This window comes from Aquarana catesbeiana, linkage group LG06 (assembly GCF_042186555.1).
Source record: "Aquarana catesbeiana isolate 2022-GZ linkage group LG06, ASM4218655v1, whole genome shotgun sequence".
Taxonomy (NCBI): Eukaryota; Metazoa; Chordata; class Amphibia; order Anura; family Ranidae; genus Aquarana; species Aquarana catesbeiana.
In genome coordinates this window covers 106,636,985-106,653,221 of record NC_133329.1, presented here as the reverse complement: position 1 = coordinate 106,653,221, position 16,237 = coordinate 106,636,985, and the positions used below count along the sequence as shown (strand labels likewise).

At 46.3% G+C, this 16,237-nt stretch overlaps 1 protein-coding gene across 1 annotated transcript in view; it reads right to left on the bottom strand.

Moving 5' to 3' along the window:
- The window catches only part of LOC141148841 (ankyrin repeat and fibronectin type-III domain-containing protein 1-like), a 582,481-nt gene extending 573,178 nt beyond the window's left edge, over window positions 1-9,303 (bottom strand). The window contains exon 1 of the mRNA XM_073636627.1: window positions 9,094-9,303. The gene's annotated coding sequence lies outside the window, so the exon portion shown is untranslated. The remainder of the gene's footprint in view (window positions 1-9,093) is intronic.
- Window positions 9,304-16,237: the final 6,934 nt, after the last annotated feature.

Here is a 16,237-nt window from a genome sequence, read left to right as displayed (position 1 = left end):
GCCTATTGATTTCAATAGGGCCACTCTGCAACTGCAAGCCAAACTCGCTCGCAGTAGCAGCATAGTCCAACAATGTAAAACTACCATTCAGCAATGTAAAAAAAACAAGGAGGCGGCAGTAGCACCTCATGAACACCTGTCAGCTGCTACCATGCCACTCGTTGAAAAGCAATCCACTACAGATCACTTTTGGAAGAAACTTGAAACACATCATCCATTTCACACTTACCACCAACCAGGTCACTCCTCAGCCACTTTCCATGTTAGCCACCTCCCTTCAACTTATATCCCAGGTGACCATTTCCCAATCTGCAGATGACAGACCATACTCCAAAAGATATCACTCCCAGTTACTCCCCCCCAACCGCTGATTGATATCCCTCCATGACCACCTCACACCCCCCCTACTGAGAGAACTCTCTCCCCAGCCTGTCCCCACACACCCTCTCACCTGATGACCTGTGGATGAGGGAATCACTCTCGCAGTGTTATTGTGTTCTGCCAGTGGGGAGCCTTCCCAACCCACAGAATACAATGATCAGTGTTGCTAACTATAGCTGGCAGCACTGATTGTTTGGGGAAAAACCTGACAGGCTGGTTGTACTCAAGTTGATTAATAGATTGACTTATGCACAACCAGCTAGCTCATACATAGATCGACTATGGCTGGTCTCTGCTTAATTGGTTTAATTTCAATCCATGTATGGGCCGCTTAACCACTACGCAGTCCTTAAGCATCCTTCCACAAACCTTTACATTTTTCCGCCCCAGATTCCTTTATCCTCCTCATCTGTACATAGTGCCCACTGTCATACCCTCCACACTCCTCTCCTATACATAGTGCCCACTGTCATACCCTCCACACTCCTCTCCTGTACATACTGCCCTCTGTCATACCCTCCACACTCCTCTCCTCTACATACTGCCCACTGTCATGCCCTCCACACTCCTCTCCTGTACATACTGCCCTCTGTCATACCCTCCACACTCCTCTCCTGTACATACTGCCCACTGTCATGCCCTCCACACTCCTCTCCTGTACATACTGCTCACTGTCATACCTTCCACACTTCTCTCCTGTACATACTGCCCATTGTCATACCCTCCACACAACTCTCCTGTACATACTACCCTCTGTCATACCCTCCACACTCCTCTCCGATACATACTGCTCACTGTCATACCCTACACACTCCTCTCCTAGACATACTGCTCAATGTCATACCCTCCACATTCCTCTCCTGTGCATACTGCCCACTGTCATACCCTCCACACTCCACTCCTGTGCATACTGCCTACTATCATACCGTCCACACTCCTCTCCTGTACATACCGCCCACTGTGATACCCTCCACACTCTTCTCCTGTACATACTGCCCCATCATACCCTCCACACTCCATTCCTGTATATACTGCCAGCTGTCATACCCTCCACACTCCTCTCTTGTACATACTGCCAACTGTCTTTCTCTCCACACTCCTCTCCTGTACATACTGCCCCCATAATACCTTCCACACTCCTCTCCTGTACATACTGCCCCTATCATACCCTGCACACTCCTCTCCTGTACATACTGCCCCCATCATACCCTCCACACTCCTCTCCTGTACATACTGCCCACTGGCATACCCTCCACACTTCTCTATTGTACATAGTGCCCACTGCCATACCCTCCACACTCCTCTCCTTTACATAGTGCCCACTATTATACCCTCCACATTCCTCTCCCTCACCTGCACATACGCCCCACTTTTATACCATCCATACTCCTCCCCATGCCTCTTACTCACAAAAACAGTTCTTTAAATTTATATTGAATATCCTCAATGTTACCAGCTCTAGGATGGGCACACTTTTGTTAGTTCAACTAAAGGAAATCTTCTCAGTCCTCATATTTGTTCTGCCCATTATTAGTACTCATTTAATTTTGTGATTACTACTGTGATTTATAGAGGAACATAGGGGATGTCAGCTATTCCAAATATACAGCTGGTAAAAAAAGTGTCCCTGAAAATATTTTTGAAATGTTGGCAACTTTGCACTTGGGCACTGCCCAAGAGCCACCAGGTCAGTAGGGGGCCCCATGAGAGGCTCCTGGAATCCTTTGATATTAAAGCGGTAGTAAACTTTGCTAACATTACTACTTTTTAGAGGTCCTGAGGTAGGTTATGCCATAATGTACTAGTATGCACAGCATATTAGCACATTAGGGTACACTTACCTGTCAGACTGAGCCCTCCAGCGCTGTGATCAATCCAGTGGCTCCCGGGCACTTCCATCCTCACCCGGTCTTCCTTCTGGGTTCTGTGCCTTCAGTCACTTGCCTTGGCCGGGCTGCGTTGCTGTCACTCCTACGCATGCTCATGCGCATTCTCTCTCTATATCGCTCTCATCCCCCCTCTCTCTCTCATCCTCCCTCTCTCTATTGAATTTGTTTTAACAAAAAATTGTTTGCATTTTTATTTTATTTTTTTTAATAAAAAGCTACACCAAAATTCTCAGCACCGGGCCCATGATGTTCTTAATCCGGCCCTGCATACAGTGCAAAAATCATATATGAATGTAAACCTATGAAGTCCAAAGTATAAATGAATATACGATGAATAAACAACCAATAACGTGAAAATTATGAAAAATGTTTTTTTTTTCATTTATATTTTTTTTTCATGGACTTGAATAGCTTGAATCAGCCTGCAATTTTTTTACAGACTGTGTGTAAACAATAAAACAAATCTGTCTATAAATGCAGTTTTGATACCCTTATGTATTCAAATTTGCTGGTACACTGAGCTGGAACATCCCCAGTTTTGTTCTGGAGTCCGGAGGGGCCAGACATAAATGTTGTATGCATTCCTACTTTTCCCTTTGTGTTTGGTTTAAACGTATCAAGTACTCTTCTGCCACATACACAGTGATCAGACCACAGAGCTCCCACATACACAGTGATCAGACCACAGAGCTCAAACATACACAGTGATCAGACCACAGAGCTCCCACATACACAGTGATCAGACCACAGAGCTCCCACATACACAGTGATCAGACCACAGAGCTCCCACCACATACACAGTGATCAGACCACAGATCTTCCACATACACAGTGATCAGACCACAGAGCTCCCACATACACAGTGATCAGACCACAGAGCTCCCACCACATACACAGTGATCAGACCACAGATCTCCCACATACACAGTGATCAGACCACAGAGCTCCCACCACATACACAGTGATCAGACCACAGATCTCCCACATACACAGTGATCAGACCACAGAGCTCCCACATACACAGTGATCAGACCACAGAGCTCCCACATACACAGTGATCAGACCACAGAGCTCCCACATACAAAGTGATCAGACCACAGAGCTCCCACATACACAGTGATCAGACCACAGAGCTCCCACATACACAGTGATCAGACCACAGAGCTCCCACATACACAGTGATCAGACCACAGAGATCCCACATACACAGTGATCAGACCACAGATCTCCCACATACACAGTGATCAGACCACAGAGCTCCCACCACATACACAGTGATCAGACCACAGATCTCCCACATACACAGTGATCAGACCACAGAGCTCCCACCACATACACAGTGATCAGACCACAGATCTCCCACATACACAGTGATCAGACCACAGATCTCCCACATACACAGTGATCAGACCACAGAGCTCCCACATACACAGTGATCAGACCACAGATCTCCCACATACACAGTGATCAGACCACAGATCTCCCACATACACAGTGATCAGACCACAGATCTCCCACATACACAGTGATCAGACCACAGAGCTCCCACATACACAGTGATCAGACCACAGAGCTCCCACATACACAGTGATCAGACCACAGAGATCCCACATACACAGTGATCAGACCACAGAGATCCCACATACACAGTGATCAGACCGCAGAGCTCCCACCACATACACAGTGATCAGACCACAGAGCTCCCCCCGCATACAGTGATCAGACCACAGAGCTTCCACATACACATTGATCAGACCACAGAGCCGCCATATACACAGTGATCAGACCACAGAGCACATCTTGGGACACATCTTCCTCACATGGGACACATCTTCCTCACTCACAGACATCAGGACACATCTTCTTCCCTCACAGACATCAGAACACACGTCTTCCTCACTCATAAATATCAGGACACATGTCTTCATCACCCATAAATATCAGAACGTATGACTTCATCATTCACATACAGTACCTTGCAAAAGTATTCACTCCCCTTGGCATGTTTTGTGTTTTGTTGCCTCACAACCTGGAATTTACATGGATTGTTTGAGAATTTGCATCATTTAATTTACAGAACATGCCCACAACTTTGAAGATGTTTTTTTTTTTTTAATTGTGAAGCAAACAACAAATAGGACAAAATAACAGAAAAAGTCTATGTACATAACTATTCACCCCTCTAAAGTCAATACTTTGTAGAGCCACCTTTTGTGGCTATCACAGCTCCAAGTCGCTTTGGATAAGTCTCTATGAGCTTGCCACATCTTACCACTGGGATTTCTTCCCACTTCTCCATGCAAAACTGCTCCAGCTCCTTCAAGTTGGATGGTTTGCGCTTGTGAACAGCAATCTGACCACAGATATTCTATTGGATTGAGGTCTGGGCTTTGACTAGGCCATTCCAACACATTTACATGTTTCCCCTTAAACCACTCAAGTGTTGCTTTAGCAGTGTGTTTGGGGTCATTGTCCTGCTGGAAGGGGAACCTCCATCCTAGCCTCAAATCACACACCGAGTGGTACAGGTTTTGCTCAAGAATATCCCTGTATTTAGCACCATCCATCTTTTCCTCAACTCCGACCAGTTTCCCAGTCCCGACTGCTGAAAAACATCCCCACAGAATGATGCTGCCACCACCATGTTTCACTGTGGGGATGGTGTTCTATGGGTGATGTGATGTGTTGGGTTTGCGCCAGACATAGCATTTTCTTTGATGGCCAAAAAGTTCAATTTCAGTCTCATCAGACCAGAGCACCTTCCTCCATATATCCTCCATATATTTTGGGAGTCTCCCACGTGCCTTTTCGCAAACTCAAAACGTGCCATTTTGTTTTTTGCTGAAAGTAATGGCTTTCTTCTGGCCACTCTGCCATAAAGCACAACTCTATGGAGCGTACGGCTTATTGTCGTCCTATGTACAGATACTCCAGTCTCTGCTGTGGAACTCCGCAGCTCCTCCAGGATTACCTTATGTCTCTGTGCTGCCTCTCTGATTAATCCCCTCCTTGCCCGGTCCGTGAGTTTTGGTGTGCGCCCGTCTCTTGGCGGGTTTGCTGTTGTGCCATGTTCTTTCCATTTGGTTATGATAGATTTGATGGTGCTCCTAGGGATCATCAAAGATTTGGATATGTTTTTTATAACCTAACCCTGACTTGTACTTCTCAACAACATTGTCCCTTACTTGTTTGGAGAGTTCCTTGGTCTTCATGGCAGTGTTTGGTTAGTGGTGCCTCTTGATTAGGTGTTGCAGCCTCTGGGGCCTTTCAAAAAGGTGTGTATATGTAATGACAGATCATGTGACACTTAGATTGCACACAGGTGGACATCATTTCACTAATTATGTGACCTCTGAAGGTAATTGGTTGCACCAGAGCTTTTTATGGGCTTCATAACAAAGGGGGTGAATACATACGCACATGCCAATTATCAGTTTTTTAATACTGAAAAATAGTTTATTGTATATATATATTTCTAATTTTACTTCACCAACTTAGACTATTGTGTTCTGATCCATCACATATAATTCAGATTAAAAAAAACATTGAACTTAAGGCTGTAATGTAACAAAATAGGTAAAAATCCAAGGGGGTGAATACTTTTGCAAGGCACTGTATCTGTTATGGAGTTATTCTATGCGTCAAACAATATCTTCCTCACTCACAGACATCAGAACAGATCTTCCTCATTCACAAACATCAAAACATGCCTTCCTCATTTACAAACATTGGGACACATCTTCCACACTCATATCAGGACACATGTCTTTATCACTCACGGCATAAGGACACATGCCTTCCTTACTCACAGACATCAGGACACATCTTCCTTACCTACAAACATCAGGACATATCTTCCTCACTCACAGACATCAGGAAATATCTTCCTCACTCACAGACATCAGGACAGATTTTCCTCACTCACAGACATCAGGACACATCTTCCTCACTCACAGACATCAGGACACATCTTCCTCACTCACAGACATAAGGACATATCTTCCTCACTCACAGACATCAGGAAATATCTTCCTCACTCTCAGACATCAGGACATATCTTCCTCACTCACAGACATCAGGACATATCTTCCTTACCTACAAACATCAGGACATATCTTCCTCACTCACAGACATCAGAGCACATCTTCCTCACTCACAGACATCTGGACATATCTTCCTCACTCACAGACATCAGGACATATCTTCCTCACTCACAGACATCAGGAAATATCTTCCTCACTCTCAGACATCAGGACATATCTTCCTCACTCACAGACATCAGGACAGATTTTCCTCACTCACAGACATCAGGACACATCTTCCTCACTCACAGACATCAGGACATATCTTCCTCACTCACAGACATCAGGACAGATTTTCCTCACTCACAGACATCAGGACACATCTTCCTCACTCACAGACATAAGGACATATCTTCCTCACTCACAGACATCAGGACACATCTTCCTCACTCACAGACATCAGGACACATCTTCCTCACTCACAGACATCAGGACACATCTTCCTCACTCACAGACATGAGGACATATCTTCCTCACTCACAGACATCAGGACATATCTTCCTCACTCACAGACATCTGGACATATCTTCCTCACTCACAGACATCTGGACATATCTTCCTCACTCACAGACATCAGGACACATCTTCCTCACTCACAGACATCAGGACACATCTTCCTCACTCACAGACATCAGGACACATCTTCCTCACTCACAGACATCTGGATATATCTTCCTCACTCACAGACATCAGGATATATCTTCCTCACTCACAGACATCAGGACACATCTTCCTCACTCACAGACATCAGAACATATCTTCCTCACTCACAGACATCAGGACAGATTTTCCTCACTCACAGACATCAGGACACATCTTCCTCACTCACAGACATCAGGACATATCTTCCTCACTCACAGACATCAGGACACATCTTCCTCACTCACAGACATCTGGATATATCTTCCTCACTCACAGACATCAGGATATATCTTCCTCACTCACAGACATCAGGACACATCTTCCTCACTCACAGACATAAGGACATATCTTCCTCACTCACAGACATCAGGACATATCTTCCTCACTCACAGACATCAGGACATATCTTCCTCACTCACAGACATCAGGACATATCTTCCTCACTCACAGACATCTGGACATATCTTCCTCACTCACAGACATCAGGATATATCTTCCTCACTCACAGACATCTGGACATATCTTCCTCACTCACAGACATCTGGATATATCTTCCTCACTCACAGACATCAGGACACATCTTCCTCACTCACAGACATCAGGATATATCTTCCTCACTCACAGATATCAGGATATATCTTCCTCACTCACAGACATCAGGATATATCTTCCTCACTCACAGACATCAGGATATATCTTCCTCACTCACAGACATCAGGATATATCTTCCTCACTCACAGACATCAGGACATATCTTCCTCACTCACAGACATCAGGATATATCTTCCTCACTCACAGACATCAGGATATATCTTCCTCACTCACAGACATCAGGATATATCTTCCTCACTCACAGACATCAGGACATATCTTCCTCACTCACAGACATCAGGATATATCTTCCTCACTCACAGACATCAGGACATATCTTCCTCACTCACAGACATCAGGACATATCTTCCTCACTCACAGACATCAGGACATATCTTCCTCACTCACAGACATCAGGATATATCTTCCTCACTCACAGACATCAGGACATATCTTCCTCACTCACAGACATCAGGACATATCTTCCTCACTCACAGACATCAGGACATAAACACTGAGCATTATCAGGGCACAAATTTCCCACATCACAAAATTTTCCAGCATAGAGAATTCATGTTAACTTTCTTCAAAGACACAACGCCACATTAAAGACCATTATTATGGACAACCAATATATGAAACCATAAAAATGCAGGTCCTATGTATACAAACCTAGGTGGATGTTTACCTGCAGGAAGAAAAACTTCCCACTCGCGAAGCATAAACCTCCCACTTACAGCTATAAAACATGCACATTTTATTATAAAAAAACTCTTGTTCCCGGTCATACAGAGCAGACATGAAGTCACACAGACATTCACAGAATTTTAACCACTGACTGCTCCTGCCACCATCACTCGGCTGGCGCAAAGCATATAATTGCTCCTGGAAACGTCTGCAATCTGGTATGGAGATCACCTCCACCAAGACAGGCTGACTTTTGGAGGGGGGGGGGGGGGGGATATATAATAAAGATATATAGATCTATTTTCACTGTTCCTGTGAACCTCAGTTCTGATTTCTGCCCTACAAATACCTCCGCAGACTATTTTAACAGCAGGGTTGGATGAGTAATCAACTCAAGCAGGGGGGCAAGATGCAGAGGTTGACCATGTTACTGTTATCTGTAATGTCGCTATCTGTATTGTAACAAGAGGGAGGAAAGCTGGGGCAATAGCGCAGATGTTCTGCATGAAATATCATTCCTGCAACCTTTTCTTTTTTTTCCAGCAGCAAAAGAGTTAAAACAGTAATGGTCGGAGCATAGGGCATGCCGCTGTGCTGGATGTCTCTATGGTTCAAGTTATAAAGGTAGCAAAAGTGTATCTTCTCAAACCTGTACCTGTGACTCCATGACATCACGTCTACCTGAGCCCCGGGTCTGCAGTGCCACCCCCCCCCACCACCACCACCACCTCAATACCACAATTTGTCTCCCCGTCTCACTCATGCACAAACAACAACCATTGCATTTTCCTTCTATCCATTTTCTAATGTTCAAAGGATACCAGAGAAGCCCCAGCATCGCTCCTGCGGTCTGGTCCTAGCAGCCGTCTCTTCTCTGTCCCTCTCGCTCAGCCTGATTCTCTTAGGAATGTTTAATGAGAGAGGAGCATCTAGATCACCTCCCTGTCATTCAGCGCCAGCGAGGTTACCCCCCTTCTTTTATAGACAATCTTCGCCTTTTCGCTTGTCTCTCCCTCCTCATCCTTGCCCCTCCTTCCCTTTTCAAATCCTTTCTCCCGCCCCCCCCATTTCTCCCTAAGAGATTCTTCAAATCTTTCACTTCACCCCCCCAACCACCAAGCACTACCAGTCATTCAATAGTTGGGAACGGTAAACAACATCCAACGTCAGAGGAGAAGTATAGAACATGTTATCTTCTTGTGCCATTTTTACACATGCTGAAATCTTATTTTTCCCCCTCCTGCTTCTGCAGTGGAGCTTAACGTTCTCATTGCCAGTAATTTCAGCAGCACACCTCTCTGCAGTGTGAAGTCCCCTGGCAACAAGGCAGTTAATACGCCAGTACCTTGCAGAACTAGGGAATGAAGTGCTTGGAGATCTAGGAGACCTCACATCCCTCAATAGATGTCCTGCTGGGAGATGAAACGTAGCACAAGTGCCAGTCTGATGTTGCCTTGTTCAAAGGGTTAGTCCTCCTCTAACTGATATTTTCAGTTTGCGGTAGATGCTAGAGAGGTCAACCATTTGCCAATTCCTTATATCTCTCTTGGACGGTATAGAGGAGAACCTCGTGCTTGAGTTCAGCTACCTGCTGTAGCAACTATGAGGGGGTCCCACTTTCCACGTTTGATTTGTTATTTATATTACAGAGAATGCTGGAACACATAAAGGTGGGTGGGAAGATGCAAACCACCCCGGTGGAGAGGAGCAATGGCAGGGAGATCGTGTTGATGGAATAGTCAAGACAAACAAGAAGGCAGGAGGTGACTCAGCTCACCAGGCTCCATCTAAAACCAACATATCCCTTTTGAACGCACTGACCCTTTAATGAGGTATTAACCTGTTCCCGACCTGCCGCCGCAGTTGTACTGCAGCAGGTCGGCTTCTGCGTGAATCGCCGTCATTGTACATCGGGCGCGTGGACGCGCGTGCCCATTTGCTAGCGGGGGAGCCAAGCAGTGGGTCCGGCGCTCCACAGAGAGGCAGAACCAGTGTTGCCAACCGTCAGCATTTTTACTGGCAGCCAGTAAAAAAATGGGCACTTTTCTCCTGCCAGTAAATGCCAGTGACAGGAAAACATTGCCAGTAAAAAATATGGCTGTGACGCTTGGCCCGGCCAAGACCATTTGACCTGGGTGGGTCTGGTGGAAGGAGTGCTTGAGCATTTCGTGTGATGTCATAGTGCAAGGGAGCTGAGCAGAGCGACCGGAACCTTGTGTGAGCAAGCTGGGAGCGGCACTGTCAGTGCTATTTGGACAGAAGTGGGCTGAAGGGACTATCTGGCAAGGACAGAAACTGTCACTGTGACTCAGGAGGGGACGTGTCTTGTCGTGTCGGTGTTATCATCATCTGTGCTGCTGCACACTACTGTCAGTGTCACCGGGAGAGTCAATTTCACATGTGTGTGCATCTGCCCATTTTCATTTCTTGTCCTCCTCAGTGTCCCTGAGCTACTTACTGTACTTACTAGTAAATCTATCGTATTTACTATCCTAAATAAAATAAGAATTTTTTTTTGCCTTAATATTTACCTTAAATCACATTACTAATTGCATATTGTACTTGTTTGTAGCCTAAAAACTAAAATGTGTGCTTAAAACTGTTATTGTGTAACTTTTGGAAATGCCAGTAAAAACTTGGCTGTGCCAGCAAATTTTGGGTGTTGTGTCAGTAAATTTTAATCTGGTAGGTTGGCAACACTGGGCAGAACGGGGATCTGCCAGTGTAAACAAAGCAGATCCCCGTTCTGTTAAGAGAGTAGAGTGAGATTGTCTGTTCCTAGTGATTTTTCAACAGAACAAGCTCTCCTGCAGATGTAGCAGTTGAGAGGTTTGAGACAAACCATGTACCACTGAGAGGAGCGCTTACAATGATCAGCTTTAATTAATTAACTTTTTTTTATAGAAACCCTTTATCTCAAAAGGAACAACACAGGAGGTATGTTACTGGCCAGATCACCAGGTGGGACAGAGGGAAGAGAGCCTAAAAAAGAAAACTAATGCAGCCACCACCTCTAATGATTTGTAAGCTGCAATAGATTACGTTTTTGTTTTAAGGTTTAATATCACTTTAAATTGACCATTTTATGCATCATACTAGAAATCTATATGTATATGTTATATGTAACAGCTCCTTTTAATGTTTTCATATGGTGACAAAGGAATTGTAAATCAGTGGAATTTTATACTTAGCCATGTTATATATAACTTGTGCATCGAAAGTATAACATGAGCACTGTTTGCAAACACCTACTAATTCACGTTTGAATTATGCTTAAGGCTGGGTTCACACTGCTGCGGTGTGGGAACGCAGCGAATTTACTGCGGGTTCCCGCATCGCACCAACTCGCACGGCAGTTCACACTGCCATATGCGAACTGCTGGGGAATGTCATACAATGTTAATGACACCCCCAGTTCAGCCCGCATATCGCACTGCGAACTGACAATTCGGACATTTTCGGATCGCATAGGTGCGAACACCCATGCGATCCGATTCTGGTCCGAACAAAAAAAAGGGTCCTGTGCGAGTTTGGACCGAATGCAGTGCGATATCAGCCATACTATCTGTATGGCTGATATCGCACAGCACAGACATCGCATGTGATGTGAACAGCAGTGCGCTGCGAATCACATACGATGTCTGCCACCGCAGCAGTGTGAACCCAGCCTAAAAGAAAAGTTTGGATTTTTTTTTTTTTTTTGATTATACTTATCTAAGTGAATGCAGCACCAGTCCAATGCTGCATCTGTCCCCCGCTGGCTCTAACACTGAGAACCAAACAATCAAACACTGCTGAATGTTCAGTTCCCAGAGCTCCATGAGCAAAGAGCTGTTGATTATCAGTCACCGCTGTCTGCTCTGCCAATACCCCCCCCCCCCGCGCGCGCGTGCACTCACAGCAGCGCTGAGCTGTGAAGGGGGTGGGAATGGCTGGCTAAGGCTCTCAGTGGCTTGCTGAGAGGCTGAGCCAGGTGCCAGTCCAGGCTCCTGGGTGGATCCCGACCCTGCCCGTGCCTGGACTGGCTCTGTGACGTCAACCGTCGGAGTGCTGTGAGGTGAAAATGGGCCACAGGAGTGCAGAACGAACTGCACTCCTGTGATCCATAGAAGTACAGCAAAATTAGTTTTGGCTGTACTTCTCCTTTAGGTTGGGTTCACAATAGTGCGAATTGGAGCCGGTTCACATATTTCCGTGGCAGCTGCGGAGCAGGTTGCACAGAGGCCCCATGCGTCTTTAGCTCACTTTCAGGGCTGAATTCAGGCAAAAGTTTGGCCCTGAAACGGAGAGAACAGGGATGCACCGGACCTCTGCTGCGAGCCACATGCGGCTTAGATGTGAACCCGGCCTTAAAGTGGAGTTCCACCCAAAAATGGAACTTCCGCTTTAAGTGATGGTGACCCCCTGACATGCCACATTTGGCATGGCATAATTCCGCGTACACACGAGTGGATTTTGCAGCAGACTTTGCCCGGCGGATGGGATTTGGTCGGACAATTCGATGTGTGTGGGCTCCAGCGGACTTTGTTTTCTCAAAAGTTGGACGGACTTAGATTTGAAACAGGTTTTAAATTAATCCGTCGAAATCGAGTCCGGTCGAAAAGTCCGCTCGTCTGTATGCTAGTTCGACGGACAAAAAGCCACGCTAGGGCAGCTATTGGCTATGAACTTCCTTGTTTTAGTCCGGTCGTACGTCATCACTAGGGATGAGCTTCGTGTTCGAGTCGAACCCATGTTCGACTCGAACATCGGCTGTTCGATCGTTCGCCGAATTGCGAACGTTATGGGCCGTTCGCGCTAAATTCGTGTGGCGCGTCACGGCCCATAATTCACTGCGGCATCGCAGTGCATTGCTGGCTGATGATTGGCCAAGCATGCACTATGACCCGCATGCTTGGCCAATCACAGCGCTGTCAGTAGAGAGAGCTGTAATTGGCCAAAGCCAGGGTGGCTTTGGCCAATTACGGCTCAGGGCATTTAGTACACACCCCACACTATATAAGGCCGCCTGCACGGCGGCCCTGTGTAGTGTGTGTTCCGGTGTGCTGAGAGATAGAGAGAGAGAGAGACAGTGTCATTTGATTTGAGTTAGATAGATTAGGCAGAACAGTCAGTCAGTTAGCTGCACTTACAGTGTATTGTGTATATATATGCATCCCAGGTGTTGCATATATATATATACACTGTATTCAGTTTAGCTAGATCCGTTCCTGTTATCTTCTATCTAGACTATTTACATTTAATGCAGTGCGTCCTGCTCACAGTGTTCAGCTAGATCCGTTCCTGTTATCTTCTAGACTATTTACATTTAGTGCAGTGCGTCCTGCTCACAGTGTTCAGCTAGATCCGTTCCTGCTATTTACATTTAGTGCAGTGCGTCCTGCTCACAGTGTTCAGCTAGATCCGTTCCTGTTAAATTCCTACTGACCGGCAGGCTTGTCTGGTTACAGTATATAAAGCTACCTGAAGAAAATTACAGGTGTTCTATTTGATCCTATTAGTACCACGGTCAGGCAGCTAGACTATTTACATTTAGTACAGTGTGTCCTGCTCACAGTGTTCAGCTAGATCCGTTCCTGTTAAATTCCTACTGACCGGCAGGCTTGTCTGGTTACAGTATATAAAGCTACCTGAAGAAAATTACAGGTGTTCTATTTGATCCTATTAGTACCACGGTCAGGCAGCTAGACTATTTACATTTAGTACAGTGTGTCCTGCTCACAGTGTTCAGCTAGATCCGTTCCTGTTATCTTCCTACTGACAGGCAGGCTTGTCTGGTTACAGTATATAAAGCTACCTGAAGAAAATTACAGGTGTTCTATTTGATCCTATTAGTACCACGGTCAGGCAGCTAGACTATTTACATTTAGTACAGTGTGTCCTGCTCACAGTGTTCAGCTAGATCCGTTCCTGTTAAATTCCTACTGACCGGCAGGCTTGTCTGGTTACAGTATATAAAGCTACCTGAAGAAAATTACAGGTGTTCTATTTGATCCTATTAGTACCACGGTCAGGCAGCTAGACTATTTACATTTAGTACAGTGTGTCCTGCTCACAGTGTTCAGCTAGATCCGTTCCTGTTATCTTCCTACTGACAGGCAGGCTTGTCTGGTTACAGTATATAAAGCTACCTGAAGAAAATTACAGGTGTTCTATTTGATCCTATTAGTACCACGGTCAGGCAGCTAGACTATTTACATTTAGTACAGTGCGTCCTGCTCACAGTGTTCAGCTAGATCCGTTCCTGTTATCTTCCTACTGACAGGCAGGCTTGTCTGGTTACAGTATATAAAGCTACTTGAAGAAAATTACAGGTGTTCTATTTGATCCTATTAGTACCACGGTCAGGCAGCTAGACTATTTACATTTAGTACAGTGCGTCCTGCTCACAGTGTTCAGCTAGATCCGTTCCTGTTATCTTCCTACTGACAGGCAGGCTTGTCTGGTTACAGTATATAAAGCTACTTGAAGAAAATTACAGGTGTTCTATCCCAGCTTAGTGCAGCTACAGGCCATTAGTATGTCTGGAAGGCCAAGAAGGAGAGGCAGACAGTCACAAGCCAATAAGAGAGGGCAAGCAGGCTCTGTGTCTAGTGCTGGTCGTGGAGACGGTGCATCCTCATCAGCACGTGGCCATGGGACACGCTTGGCCTTTTTTTCGGCAGCTGGCCATGTTGAGCCGCAACATGCGGAAGACTTGGTCGAGTGGATGACCAAGCCGTCCTCATCCTCCTCATCCTCTCTCACCCATGCCCAGGGTGCTTTGTCTGGCAAAGCAGCGGCCTCTTCCCTCAGCTCAATGTCATCAGTGACTCCTTCCCTAGCTCCACCATGTCCTCATGAGGATTCCCTCGAACTGTTTGACCACAGTGTTGGGTACATGCTCCAGGAGGATGCCCAGCGTTTGGAAGGCTCTGATGACGATACTGAGCTCGATGAAGGCAGTAACATGAGCGCGGACAGAGGGGGTGCCCAAGAAGGACAGCAATCTGGCAGTCATGCTCCCCCTGCTGCAGCATACTGCCAGGTTTGCTCCAGTGATGAGGAGGGAGGGGATGATGAGGTCACTGACTCAACGTGGGTGCCTGATAGGAGAGAGGAGGAGGAGGAGGAGGAGGAGGAGGAGGAGGAGGAGGAGGAGGAGGAGGCGGCAGCACATCACCAACGAGGCAGGATGCCCTCCAGGGGCCAGCCTAAGGGCAGCACATTGACTGCATCACACCCCAAAGCTCCACATGTGCAGGGCGCTGCAGTCTCTGCGCGTTATTCAAAAAGTTCTTTGGTGTGGGCCTTTTTTGAGACGAGTGCATCAGATCGCACCGCTGCTATTTGCAACATATGTCTCAAGCGTATCTCGCGTGGCCAAAATATCTCCCGCTTGGGTACCACATGCTTGACCAGACATATGTTGACCTGCCATGCAGTTCGTTGGCAAGCGTATCTAAAAGACCCACACCAAAGAACAAAGAGGATCTCTCCTTGCTCCTCATCAGCTGAGATTTCCAACCCCACTAGACCTTCAGTCCTCTCTGAGACCTACAGTGAGAGGAATGAAGGTGTAGAATTAGGTGTGTCACAGCCAAGTACTTGTGGGCAATCTGCTTTTGGTACACCGACGTCAGATTGTACCAGGCAAATTTCCCTGCCCCAGCTGCTGCACCGCCGAAAGAAGTTTGCTCCCAGCCATCCACATGCCCAGCGGTTGAATGCTAGCTTGGCAAAATTGCTAGCACTTCAACTGCTGCCTTTTCAGTTGGTAGACTCTGCCCCCTTCCGTGAGTTTGTGGAATGTGCGGTTCCTCAGTGGCAGGTACCCAAACGCCACTTTTTCTCACGGAAGGCGATTCCGGCTCTCTACCGGCATGTGGAAGGCAATGTCCATGCCTCGCTGGACAGGGCGGTCAGCGGTAAGGTGCATATTACCGCTGACTCATGGTCCAGCAGGCATGGACAGGGACGTTACCT